Genomic DNA, 14,323 nt, shown 5'->3' with positions numbered 1-14,323 from the left:
ATAGGCGAGATTTATGTTTGACTTTACACAAACATCTCAGTGCAGTAAAGAGCAGTATTCCCACAAGCATGTCTCACCTCCAGCCATAAGGCGGTTTTCTCCTATCTCAGTAAATAGAATGTATGATTGGGTTTTACACCGAGACATTCCATTCCCAGGGACGAGCAGGAGACAGATGCCTTCCTCTTATCTCAACTGCAAAGAGACCTTCCTCTTTCACTATTCCTCCTCAGCACAGACCCTTTATGGGTGTTGGGCTGGGAGATGGTCAGGTCTTTCACTTCCCATGAGGCCATATATCAAGCTGTCTCAGTGGGGAGAAACCTTGGACAATACTCAGGCTTTCTTGGGCAGAGATCCCTGCAGCTTCTGTAGTGCATTGCGTCCCTGGGTACTCGAGACTGGAGAATGGCAATGACTTTTACCAAGCATGCTACCTGCAAACACATTTTCACCAAGGCACAGCCTGCACAGCCCTAAATCCATTAAACCTTGAGTCAATACATCTCATGTCTCTGCAAGCACAGGGTTGGGACTAGGGTTACAGATTAACAGCATCTCAAGGCAGAAGAATTTTTCTTTGTACAGAACAAGATGGAGTTTCTTATGTCTTCCTTTTTCTACATAGACACAGTAACAGTCTGATCTCTCTTTCTTCCCCCACACTTTTCTGTCTTAGCCTCAGAAGTTATGTTGTGTCACCTCTGTTGCATTCTGTGGGTACAAGCAAATCACCAAGACAAGCCAGATTCGAGGGGGAAGGGAATAGGCTCCATCTCTTTGTGTGGGAGTGGCAAGGTTTTGCAGAAGGTTTTCTTTGGAATGTGAGATATTATTGTGGTCATCTTTGGGAAATGCAGTCTACCACATGGGCACAGTAAGAAATTGTTTCCTTCTCCTGAGGATAAAGCTCCTCTAGAAAAGTAAATATTTCATGTCACTTAAATAAGAAGAAATTTATTTGATGGGTCATCACATAGATCATATAGAAGTTAGTGCCCTCCACAGAGAAGCCAGTGGTGTAATACCAAAACCAAACTCAGTGATCAGAGTGCTTCAGGGCTCCAAAACATTGTAGCCAAAGTTCACAGCCTCCTGATGGTCTGTTTTTTTTTTCAGGGATAAAATGTAGAGATTTTTAAGATGGATGGATTCTATGACCATTGTATGGTCTTCCACAAAGAGTCCTCAATATTCTGTTTTTGTTTTTTTTTTTTCTCAGTGGTTTCCATTTTCAGACAGTTTTGACCCTAGGTGACATTTGGCAATGTCTGGAGACATTTTTGATTGTCACACCTGGGAAAGGAGGGTGTGCTAATCACAGCTAGTGGATAGAGGCTAAGAATGCTGCTAAGCATCCTGTGATGACACTACCGGGCCTTAAAATAAAGAATTCTCCAACCCAAAATGTCAGTGCATGTCGCAGTCTGTTCCTACATGATTGAATGAAGGGGGACGAATGTAGAAGTGAAGACAAAGACAAAAAGATACATCTTAAAATAAGGGGTCAGAGGGCTCCTTGCTTCTAGTGAGCAAAGGCAGCTCTGAGCTTCTACAGCCCTTCATATTTATTAGGTGGAATCAATAGTGAGAGAGAGGTAATGGTTGGTCAGCTGCTTTGACTCATCACAGGTACACATAATTACTTTCTTTATACAACAGTCTTCAGATATTCCTATAGATGACCAGTGTGGAGCACCTGATTCTGTCACTGTTCCAGGGTCGGGAGGGCACTGTGTACCCTGCCACAATCCCTGGTGGACTGAACAAAGGGGGGCAAATGTGGAAACACAAGACAAGAGACAAAAGAATATATTTGGAAGAAGGGGTCAGGGAGCACCTTGCCTGTAGTGGACAAGGGCCCTGAGCTTTACACAGCCCTCCATATTTATTAGGCAAAAGAGATAGTGAGAAGGGGGGTGGAAGAAGGGGGTCAGCCGGTTGGTCCAGAGTAGGCTTGCAAGACTGCATTCCATGAACAACAGGCTCCAGATGTTGCAGTAGATAACCTCAGTGCCAGGGAGTGATAGCCTCCAGCAAACTTTCTGTCGGCAGGCACAGTCATGAGTTTGCTCTTATCCTGCATTCGTGAAAAACAGTTTGCTGTTTGATCATATAGCTTCCAGTGGAATTCTGAGTTGATCATGTCCCATGGGCTTTCGGCTGCCTACAAACCACAAGGAACACTGTGCCTGGGGTATGACTGCCCGTGGCACTCCTTCTGGAGGCAACGCAAATTGTCAGTTTTCCAACATCCTACTTTCATGAGAACAGTTTTCTGTTTGCTCATATAGCCTCCAGTGGTATACTGAATTGGTCACGACCCCATTTTCTTGGCCTCCAACAAATGCAGATTGAGCATCCCTTATCAGAAATGCTTGAAACTGGAAGTGTTTCAGATTTTAGATTTTTTTTTTTTTTCAGAATGCTTGCATTATACTTACTAGTTGAGCATCCCTAATCTGAAAATCCAAAATTTGAAATGTCCTGGTCTTTGAGTGTGACCTTTGTGCATCATGTCAGCCCTCAAAAGAATTTCAGAATTTGGAGCATTATAGGTTTCAGAATTTTGAATCAGGGATGCTCAACCTGTAGTGCTGAGGTAGAGAAACTCCTATTTACATTGATTAGTAAACAGTTCCAAGTTATGTTGACAGAGTCTTAGATTTTTCCTTCATAATCTCTTCATACCCGAGAATGCAGTGTCAGCTCTCTGTTCAAAGTCAATACTTACCTACTTCTTTTTTTTTTTTTTTTTTTTTAATTCCAATTATATTAAGCTCAAAATATTCACAATGTCAGCTGGGCAGTGGTGGCTCACCCTTGTAATCCCAGCACTTTAGGAGGCTGAGTTGGGAAGATCAGTTGAGCCCAGGACTTTGAAACCAGCTGGACAACATAGTGAGACCCCATCTCTACAAAAAAATACGAAAGTTAGCTGGGCATGGTGGCACACACCTGTAGTTCCAGTTGCTCAGGAGGCTGAGGTGGGAGGATCGCTTGAGCTTAGGAGGTCAAGGCTGCAGTGAGCTGTGATCATGCCACTGCCTTCCAGCCTGGGTAACAGAGCAATACTCTGTCTCTAAACAAAATCATCATCTTTATAATACTTCTCCAACTTGAATGAATTTCAAAAAAGAAAATATTCACAGTATCAAACTTTCAAACAATGTAGAAGTTTATAGTGCAAAACCTGAAAGTTCCCCCTTAATCCTTTTTCACCATCTTTAAAATAATCTCAAAACATTTTTGTGTATTCTTATGGTTTCCTGTATCAGCATTGGCATATCTAAATGTGAATTTGAGTGAATTTTTGCTAAGTGTCTCTTGCTCACCCTCAGGCTGAATGATTCTCTAGAACAGGGGTTCCCAACCCCTGCTACTGGTCCATGGCCTGTGAGGAAGTGGGCCAGGCCAGTGAGCAAATTTTATCTGTATTTACAGCCAATCCCTATCATGTGCATAACCATCTGAGCTCCCCTTCCTGTCAGATCAGAGACAGCATTAGATACTTCTAGGAGCTCAAACCCTGTTATGAACTGCACATGCGAGGGATCTAGGTTGCACACTCCTTATGAGAATCTAATGCCTGATGATCTGTCACTGTCTCCCATCACTCACAGCTGGAACCATCTAGTTGCAGGAAAACAAGCTCAGGGCTCCCACTGATTCTACATTATGGTGAGTTGTATAATTATTTCATTATATATTACAATGTAATAATAATAGAAATAAAGTACACAGTTAATGTAATGCACTTGAATCATTCCAAAACCATCCCCTTGCTCTGATATGTGGAAAAATTGTCTTCCACAAAACCAATCCGTGGTGCCAAAAAAGTTGGGGACTGCAGATTAAATACTTTATTAAAGGATGTAAGGAGGTTCTGTTTCTCTTTTGTGAATGAATGATTAAATATGTGAATCAGTGAATGAATGGAAGTACCAAAATAGGATATTTTAACTAAAACATTTTTTCCTATATATTATAATGCAAAACTAGTTACATGGAAGGCAGCCAAATAACTTACTCTGGGAAAATGTATTATAAGAAATTATCATTTATATTAATAGCATTACACAATGGTAATTCTTTAGAATTTGAGTAGGAATGTTCTATTACAGAGCTCACTGTCATTCAAGGATGTAGCTGTGGGTTTCACAGAAGACATCTGTTCAGAAGAATCTGTACCAAGATGTGATGTTGGAAAATTATAGCAACCTGGTATCACTGGGTAAGCATAGTTTTTCTGGGTAGTGTAGGCAATCAATTGCCCTTCCTTTCTGAGTAATTAAAAAGGGTCGGGCCTCACAAATACTTTACTTTTTTCAGACTTCAGTTTAATACATTATAGATTTTTAGTACTTTTCTGGCCTCTAACAGAGTGTTTTTCTCTCATTTCCAAAGGACGTTGAAGGCCTTTACTTGGCCCAGATACAAATTATTTAACTCCTTAAATGTAATCTTTGGCTGGGTGTGGTGACTGACGCCTATAATCCCAGCACTTTGGGAGGCCAAGGGGGGCGGATCATGAGGTCAAGAGATCGAGACCATGCTGACCAACATGGTGAAATCCCATCTGTACTAAAAATAGAAATATTAGCTGGGTGTCATAGCACACAGCTGTAGTCCCAGCTACTTGGGAGGCTGAGGCAGGAGAATCACTTGAACCCAGGAGGCAGAGGTTGCAGTGAGTTAAGATCACACCACTTCACTCCAGCCTAGAGACAGAGTGAGACTCCAGCTGAAAAAAAAGTACATAATTTTTCAGAAGTCTTGTAGCCCTAGTATTTGCGTTCATGTGTCCTTTATGAGTTTCCTTGATGCTTTTCTAGGGTATCAAGTTGCCAAAGCAGATGCATTATTCTGGTTGGACCAAGGAAAACCATGGATACTAGAGGAAGAAATCCAGAGTCAGGTTTGTCCAGGTAAGTGAAAAACCAGTCCTGTAGGGGAACGTGAAGTAATACCCCAGTTAAGCAGAAATAGGGGGGCACCTCTGAAATGCTGTTTGGAGAAATGTTTTTGAAGTTCTTAAAGCTGTGAATGTGACTAAGAACAGCTGATGTAAGCTCCTCACATACCTTAATACTGCCTCCACTTTTTAATCTCTCCATATTAGAACTCTTTTGCTTGACTTTTAAAAGAATCCATGTTCTTCTTTTAGGTACTCTGATCAAATCCCTCTCTGGCTCATCTCAGAACTTGCTTTCCTGGTTAATCTTTCTCCCTGGCATGTTTAGTTTACTTGCTTTTCCCTGTCTCCATCCCCCTAATCCATAGTCATAGCCCCGTTTTCAAGTATTCCTAAATTTTCCTCCCTTATCTTCATTTTATGTGTGTTTCATACCTCTCATAGTTTCTTCTGTTTTTTTCTTCTTCCATTTACAAATGTCTCAGATTTTCATTCTCTACCCAGTTTCACTTCCTCTTCTCTCCTTGGCCCTTGCTGTGAACATCTACCCCTTTTATTACATGATCAAGTGGATTAATTGGTCTCCTTTCTAGAAGATGTCTGGCAATTCAATGATCACACAGAATGGCACCAAGAAAATCAAAGCAGCCTTGAAACTATGGAGAGGCACCACAAATATCATACATTTGGCAAAATAATATCTCGTCTGAGCTCAAACCTTCATACCCCTTTTGTACTTGGGAAACACCTGAATCCTAATCTAGAGTACTTTATTCAAAATAGAAGCTATGCAAGAAATGAAGATGAATGTAATGGGTATGACGAAGTTTTTCTTTATCCTAAGCATGAGAAAATTCATGCTGAAGAGAAATACAATGAATATAATGAATGTGTAAAGGCTTTCAGTCATAAGTCACAGCTCATAAAACACTGGAAACCTCAAAAACAAAAGAAACAGTATGACTGCAGTGACTGTGGGAAAGCCTTTTCCCAGAAGTCGGACCTCATTAAGCATCAAAAAACACAGGAGAGAAGCCCTGTGGATGCAGTAGGTGTCAGACAGCCTTCAGCAGGAAGTCCTGTCTCATTTTACACCAGAGAACCCATACAGGAGAGAAACCTTATGAGTGCAATAAATGTCGGAAAGCTTTTACTGATAAGTCATGCCTTAATAAACATCAAATAACTCACACAGGAGAGAAATGCTTTGAGTGTCGTATATGTCAGAAAGGTTTTAGTGATAAGTCAAAACTCACTTTACATCAAATAACTCATACCGGAGAGAAACCCTATGGATGCAGCAAATGTCAGAAAAGCTTCAGCAATAAGTCACAGCTCATGAGCCATCAGAGAGCTCACACAGGAGATAAACCCTATGGTTGTGATGAGTGCGGAAAAACATTCCCCCTTAAGTTTAGCCTCATTTTACATTAAAAAAACCCATACTGGGGAAAAACTGTATGGGTGTAATGAATGTGGGAAAACCTTCATCCAGAGATCTGAGCTCAGTAGACATCAGAGAACTCACACAGGAGAGAAACCGTATCACTGCAGTGAATGTGGAAAAGGCTTTAGTGTAAAGTCATTCCTCAATACTTACTGGAGAACTCATACGGGAGAAAAACCCTATGGATGCAATGAATGTGGGAAAATGTTCTCCATCAAGTTTAGTCTCATCCTACACCAAAGAACTCATACAGGGGAAAAACCCTATGAGTGCAGTCAGTGTCAGAAGGCTTTCAGCCAAAAGTCACACCTGAATATTCATCAGCGGTCTCACACTGGAGAGAAACCTTACGAATGTGGAGAATGTCACAAAGCCTTCAGCCGGAAGTCCTATCTCCTGATCCATCAGAGAATTCACTTGGGAGAGAAACCTTGTGAATGCCTTGAGTGTGGGAAGACTTTCTCTCATAAGTTTAGTCTCACTACTCATCAAAGAATCCATACAGGAGAGAAACCCTATGGATGTAGTCAATGTGGGAAAACTTTCCCCATCAAGTTTAGCCTGGTTTTACATCAGAAAGCACATACAGGAGAGAAACCCCATGAATGCAGCAAATGTCAGAAATCTTTTGCCCAGAAGTCACATCTTATTATACATCAAAGAACGCATATAGGTGAGAAATCTTATGAATGCACTGAGTGTTGGAAAACCTTCTCCCGCAAATTCAGCCTCATTCTACATCAGAAAACACACAAAGGAGAGAAATAATAAATGAAGTGAATATCTGAAAGTTTGCAGTGAGAAGAGCTAGCTCATTATACCACAAGGTTAATATAGGAGTGAAACCTCGAGGCTGCAGAAAACGTGAACAAACTTTAATTTCAAGCTTACACATCATTTCTTATCAGAGAATAGTGCTGGGCATGATGCCAGTCAGGAAGTAATACCTTTTCCAATAAATGTCAATTGAATATAAGCCAGTGGGAACAAACAGGAAGGAACATCTATGTATTATTGATTGTGGGGATGTTGTTGGGATAAAAGGCAGTTACATCAGTTTCAGATAATTGACACTAAGGGAGAATTTCTGTACTTTAGGTGAGGTGCAGTGACTCACACTTGTAATCTCGGCACTTTGGAAGGCCAAAGTGGAAGGATCGTTTGAGCTCAGGAGTTCAAGACCAGTGTTTTCAACATGGTGAAACCCTGTCTCTACAAAAAATACAAAAATTTTCTGGACATGGTGGTGCACATGTGTAGTCCCAGCTACTCAGGAGGCTGAGGCAGGAGAATTACTTGAGCCAAGAGGTGGAGGTTTCAGTGAACCAAGATTTCACCAGCCTGGGTGATAGCCTGTCTCAAAGAAAGAAAATAAAAGAAAAAATAAATTTGTATGTTAATGAATCTGGGAAATCATGCTTTTTCATAATTTTTTTTCTGCTCTCATATAATCAGCATTATAGAAAGTATTAAATATGTAAATAAATATGCTTGTCAGAAAACAAAGCAAAAAATATCAGAATAATACCAAATATTTAAGTGTTTTGTACCTATTTTTATTATAAAAAATGATTGTTCATATTTGGGAACTGCATGTGTTAGCATCACAATTGTGAATTTGTAGTATGTATGCTTAAATGTGCATAAAGCCTTCCCATAGAATATCTGCATTGAATCTTTGTATAATGCTATGTAAATTATAATTGAACTGTGCCATGGACCCTACTGGACTGAACAAAGGAGGATGAATGTGGGAATAAAGATAAACACAAAAGAATATGTTTGGAAGAAGGGGTCAGGGGCTCCTTGCTTCTAGTGAACAAGGGCTCTGAGCTTCTACAGCACTTCCTATTTACTGAGTAAAGAAAATGAGGAGGGGGTGGTTGTCAGTCAGCTGCTTGATTTAGTACAGGCCTGCATGACTGCATTCTTTGAACAGTAGGCTCCAGATGTCCCAATAGATAATCTCAAGGAGCACAGCACCAGGGAGTGATTGCCCTCAGCATACCTTCTGGCGGCAGGTGCAGATGCGAGTTTGCTCACATTCTGCATTCATGGTAAACAGTTTGCTGTTTGATCATAAAGCCTCCAGTGGAATGCTGAGCCAGTCATGACCCTCAGGCTTTCGGGTCCCCACAGAACTGCAGTGGTTCATTGTTTTAGTAAAAAACTCATTACAATACTATATATCTTTATGCCCCTAGTGTTTGCTAGTATTTGTAAATGGGTCTGGAAGATGTTGTGCTGCTCTTGGGTAAAACTTTGTCTCATGAATTCTAAGGTAGACATTTTTCCAACATATTACCACTGCTAAAATAATGTGGCATACAATTGATGGCTTAATGTATTTAAATGGAGAACTTGGTGTATAAAATTGTGGTGTGCCGTACAACCAAAGGTATCTCAGATTGGATGAAATATAGTAGAAGCCATCATCTTTATACAGGGTTTTGTTTCTTGTAAACCAATGAAATATTTGGGGATTGAGGAAAATGAGTCTTCCAGGTTTCATGCCCCTTCTGAATTCTAAATAGTTTGAGAAATAGTCCCTGATATCAGAGAGATGGAAATTAAATAATTGTTGCAGTCCTGGTTCTATTGCATGAATGGATAATGTGGCTTGATCCTATAGTCAAATAAAATAAGCTCTTTCCTTCATAGCCACAAGGTGTGCAAGATGTGTTTCCCTTTGAAACATCATAAGCCAAATGTAAGACATGTTTTTATTAATCCCTCTCTAGAATGTAGCAGGAAAGTCTCCTAAACTGTTTTCTTAAATTGAGAATAAATTCTAAAATACATTGAACTTGATTTTAATTTTACAAAAATATGTTTCCTTTTCAAGCACGATGTTTTTCCTTAAAATAGGTGACTGCAATTATAGCAGTTACTCAGGGTAAGATGTTGAACAGTCTCACATGACTCCACAAGTTATATTTACATAAGACTCCAAGAAAGGCAAAGGTTACAGTATAGCATGAAAAATAAAATCCAATGAAATAAAATACAGGTAAATATGACGGTGTTCTGAGACATACAGGCACAGATTCCAGGGATCTTTTTCAGTCACACAGGATACTATTTGTCTCCAGATAACCAACAACCAAATATAGGTGAGGTATCTGTTTCAGGGGAACCAAGGCACAAGATTGCTGAGAGGTCTTTTATATACACAGTTGCAGCCAAAATCAGACTTTTAAAACAGAGATCATCTATCTATTTTCAAAACACAGGCCAGGTACAGTGGCTCACACCTGTAATCCCAGCACTGTTGGAGGCTGAGGTGAGTGGATCACCTGAGGTCAGGAGTTTGAGACCAGCCTGGCCAACATGGTGAAACCCTGTCTCTAATAAAAATACAAAAATTACCTGGGTGTGGTGATGCACACCTGTAATCCCAGCTACTTGGGAGGCTGAGGCAGGAGAATCACTTGAACCCAGGAGGCAGAGGTTGCAGTGAGCTGAGATCGCACCACTACACTCCAGCCTAGGTGACAGCAAGACTGTCTCAAAAAAAAAAAAAAAAAAAAAAAAAGATAGTGTAAGCAAACTGGTAAATGCACCTCAAGGGGAGTTTTGGGATTTTTTTTTTTTTTTTTTTTTTTTTTTTTTTTTTTTTTTTTGCTTTTTTGAGTCGGAATCTCACTTTGTTGCTCAGGCTGGAGTGCAGTAGTGCAATCTCCACTCACTGCAACCTCTATCTCCCAGGTTCAAGCAATTCTCTTGCCTCAGCCTCCCCAGTGGCTGGGATTACAAGTGCCACTTCATATCCTACATAAATCAGTATTTCCTGTATTAGACTATAAAAGTCAGCAGATTATTTTGGAGCAAGACCAGATAGTAAGTATTTCAGGCTTTGCGGGCTACATATGATCTCTGTTGTATATTCTATTTATTTTACTCTTTAAAAATATTAAAATCCAATCTTAGCTCAAGGGCAAAGCAGGCTGTGGACTGGATATGGCTCATGAGCAGCAGTTTGCTAACCCCTGGAAACCTGAATTGAACAGCAAAACTCTAAAAGTGTTAGAAGAAAATATAAGATAATGTTTCTATGATCTTAATGTGGGGAAGGATTTCTTTAAAAAGAGTTAACATAAACGATAATAGAAAATATTAAGGCCAAGCGTAGTGGGTCACGAGATTGCAGTAGCCAAGATCATGCCATTGCACTCCAGGTGACAAGAGTGAGAGAGACTCCCCATCTCGGGGGAGGGGGGAGGGAAAAATGGGGAGTTGTCTGTTTTGAATTCCCAACATGTACAGAGCACCCTTGACATTGACATAACTAACTCCATTTTACAAAAAAACTTCATCTTACGTTTCTTTTTTTTTTCTTTTCTTTTTTTTTTTTTTTTTTGAGATGGAGTTTCGCTCTGTCACCCAGGCTGGAGTGCGGCGGCCGGATCTTGGCTCACGGCAAGTTCCGCCTCCCGGGTTTACGCCATTCTCCTGCCTCAGCCTCCCGAGTAACTGGGACTACAGGCATGTGCCACCACACCTGTCTAATTTTTGTATTTTTTTTATATATACTTTAAGTTCTAGGGTACATGTTCACAACGTGCAGGTTCGTTACATAGGTATGCATGTGCCATGTTGGTTTGCTGCACCCATCAACTCGTCATTTACATTAGGTATTTCTCCCAATGCTATCCCTCGCCCAGTCTGCCACCCCCTGACAGGCCCCAGTGTGTGATGTTCCCCTCCCTGCGTCCATATGTTCTCATTGTTAAACTCCCACTTATGAGTGAGAACATGCAGTGTTTGGTTTTCTATCCTTGTGATACTTTGCTGAGAATGATGGTCTTCAGCCTAATTTTTGTATTTTTAGTAGAGACAGTGTTTCACCATATTGGCCAGGCTGCTCTCAAACTCCTGACCTCGTGATCCGCCTGCCTTGGCCTCCCAAAGTGCTGGGATTACAGGCGTGAGCCACTGCACCCGGCCTTTGATAGCAACTTTTATTGAAGTGGCAATGTACAACAGCAGCAGAGGTACTGCTCCTTGTGGAGCAGTATGCCCAGAGTAGCAGCTCAGAGGCAGCCCTTCAGTCATATTTCTACCCACTTTTAATTATATGCAAAGTAAGTGGTGGATTATGCAGAAATTTCTAGGAAAAGGTGGTAACTTTCAGGTCATCAGCTTGTCATGGAAAGCAGCAATAACTCCCAGGTGTTACCGTGGAAATGGTAAACATGACATGGCATACTAGCAGGTATGTCTTATGAAAAGCTGCTTCTGCCCTGTTGCTGTTTTAGCTAGTCCTCTTTTTGGTCTAGTGTTGGAGCCTGGCCTCTTGAGTCAAGTCCCACCCCCTGCCTTGATAGTGGCTTTTGTATCCAGTTTTTTCATAGAACACAATTTCAAATTTCTATGCTTGGTGTTTTCCAAACAGCCTGAAGCAAAAAGCAATCTTTAATATGAATATATATATCGATCCTCACTCACAACTTTAAAGTCAGTAACTGAGATGCAGTGACTTGTCATGAGCCTTGACTACTCAAGCTAAGTGGCCTATTTTTCCCCCCTTTCTCAAGGCATGTTCTCTGCTGTAGGGACACCTGAAATTCCCCTAAGATGGCCATGCTCAGTGGGCTGCCTCTTGACAGTTTCCTAGTAGTCAGTCAATAAAGGGTGCAGTCACCTCTCCCCAGCTCACTGAGGTAGACATAGTTGGTACTGTGCTGACCTTGGTTCCATTTGAGCCTCTGAATATCTGTGTGGCTTGTGCAGTGGTGTTGGTGCTCTAATCTCACAGTGCAGGGGTTGAGGTGTCAGGAGAGGGAACACATCAGTGCCGTTTCACTGTCTCCTGTGTCAAAGCAAAATTAAAATGCAGACCAGACTTGAAAAACTCCTGAGAAAACAAAACCTGGTAGACCTTAAAAACAGCCTTAACCTTGCTTAACCTGTAAACATAAGCAACAATTCACTTGAGTCATTTCTGGTAAATGCTTGTGTTAGGGAAAGACAAAACTCAATTTCAACCGATCAAAAGCGGCCAATTCACATACTATTATGTCATTAGGGACTTTTCAAGGCAAATTTTAAAATCCATTTTTATAATTGTAACTGATCAAATAATTTCTTTGTTTTACTTCTTCATTCACCCTATGAATACTTGCGTCTAATGCTTTAAGCATAAAAGGACCACGAGACTTCTTTTGGTGTGATGCTTCCCAATTCATGAACTGCTGTTTGTTCAGTAAACTCTAGAAAATGTTTACTGCGCTTCAGATTTTTGTTTTCAGGAGAGCCATCCCGGTTAATGATACAAGAACAACTGTTTCCCTTCTGTACGTCAGATCTACCAAGATGGCCGCGCCCAGAGAGCCGTGGCACAGGGTGCGGACATGTTACATCCCTGAAGAGAAGCCTAAATCCGGTCGTCCTAGCGCAGCAGAATCGACTCTCGCCCTCGTCGGCCGCCGTAGGCCGGTGCCAATGCCGGGGTTTAAGGGCCAGAAAAGGAAGCAATCACGGAATTTAGGTGTAGCCAGGAGAAAATCAGGTGAGCGTTTGGGTCTCTCCGTGGAGTAGGTTAAAGTGGCAGGGAGCTTCTGAGGAGCCTGTGGGGAGAGGTGGCGGCCTGGGCGGTGGAGCCTTTGCGGTCCGGCATGGGAGAGTTCTGGTTGTCGGGCGTTAACGGTCTGTCGGGTTCAGCGACTGAGATTCGGCGTCAAAGTTTGGGGTCTCTGAGGGTCACTCTGTTAGTAGGGCTGTCGATCACTGGATCGAGAACTGTAGGGGGACGCTGCCCAGCACACCGGCTTCATCACCGACCCCATTATTATCACTTCAAACGCCGCAGTTTAAAGTCGGTGATGAAGCCGGGGTGCTGGGCAGCCTACGAGGGTGTCTGGTGTAGGTTTTAGGGTGAATCAGGGATGTGTGTTAAGTGTTTAGGGAAGGTCCAGGCATATGGGGCTCAGAGTCTTGTAAAATCTGATATTTTACAAGCCCAGGCCCCTGGCTGGTGGTTGAGTTGTGAAACTATAACCGCCCACCCTTGCCGGCTGCCTAGACAGAACCGATTTGTCAAGATAGGGAAATTGCAATGGAGAAAGAGCAATTCATGCAGAGCCGGCTGTGCGGGGAGACCGAAGTTTCATTATTACTCAAATCAGTGATGAAAGAAAATTTTCAGCGGAATTAAATTTAAAGGAGTTTAAATGAGCAATGAACGATTCGCGAATTGGGCAGCCCCCAGAATCACAATAGATTAACAGAGACTCCAGGGGTGCCTCGTGGTCAGAACAAATTTATAGACAAAAAAGTGACATACGGGAATCGGAAGCGAGGTCCAGAAACAGTGAGATTGGTTACCACTCGTCGTTTGCCTTATTTGAACGCCATTGGAACATTCAGCATTCTATCACTATGGCCGCTGGGATTGGCAACGCTCAGCTATTGTTACAGGTGCATACGATTAAGTTCGGTTTTCAATTTTGTCTGCAGTTTATCCACAAGGACTCAAATATAGAAGTATGGAGCCCTTCTCAGGCAATATTTAGTTTGCTTAAGCATCAGTCTCCTTGAGTATTTGAGGATCAAAGTTTCCCCCCATCCCCCAGACGGAATCTAGCTCTGTTGTCCAGGCTGGAGTGCAGTGATGAGATCTCAGCTCACTGCAACCCCCGCCTCCTGGCTTCGAGCGATTCTTCTGCCTCAGCCTCCCGAGCGGCTGGGATTACAGGCCCGCACCATCATGCCCGGCTAATTTTTGTATTTTTAGTAGAGACAGGATTTCACCATGTTGGCCAGGCTGGTCTTGAACTCCTGACCTCAGGTGATCTGCCCGCCTCAGCCTCCCAAAGTGTTGGGATTACAGGCGTGAGCCACCGCACCCAGCTATGATTGTTATGATTTATAAGAAATGTGTGCTTGATCTTTATCCTGTTTCCTGGCACATGTCTCCTAAAACCCTTGGAACCTCTTCAGGGATAAGTGTCTTCGTGTGG

General features: G+C 42.0%; 1 protein-coding gene and 1 long non-coding RNA gene across 3 annotated transcripts in view; one reads left to right on the top strand and one right to left on the bottom strand.

The window, feature by feature from the left end:
• The window catches only part of LOC105497084 (zinc finger protein 649), a 36,417-nt gene that overhangs the window by 8,979 nt on the left and 13,115 nt on the right, over nucleotides 1-14,323 (top strand). For both annotated transcript variants that reach the window (XM_011767813.3, XM_011767812.3), the window contains exons 3-5: nucleotides 4,125-4,234; nucleotides 4,836-4,928; nucleotides 12,668-12,873. The gene's annotated coding sequence lies outside the window, so the exon portion shown is untranslated. The remainder of the gene's footprint in view (nucleotides 1-4,124; nucleotides 4,235-4,835; nucleotides 4,929-12,667; nucleotides 12,874-14,323) is intronic.
• Nucleotides 1,945-13,713, bottom strand: LOC139360452 (uncharacterized). Its single transcript, XR_011617866.1, has 3 exons — nucleotides 13,648-13,713; nucleotides 12,052-12,174; nucleotides 1,945-2,080 (listed from the first exon to the last, which is right to left on the bottom strand). It is a non-coding gene; the product is annotated as an uncharacterized lncRNA (long non-coding RNA).

This window comes from Macaca nemestrina, chromosome 20, assembly GCF_043159975.1.
Source record: "Macaca nemestrina isolate mMacNem1 chromosome 20, mMacNem.hap1, whole genome shotgun sequence".
Taxonomy (NCBI): domain Eukaryota; kingdom Metazoa; phylum Chordata; class Mammalia; order Primates; family Cercopithecidae; genus Macaca; species Macaca nemestrina.
This window is presented reverse-complemented; position numbering and strand designations above follow the sequence as displayed.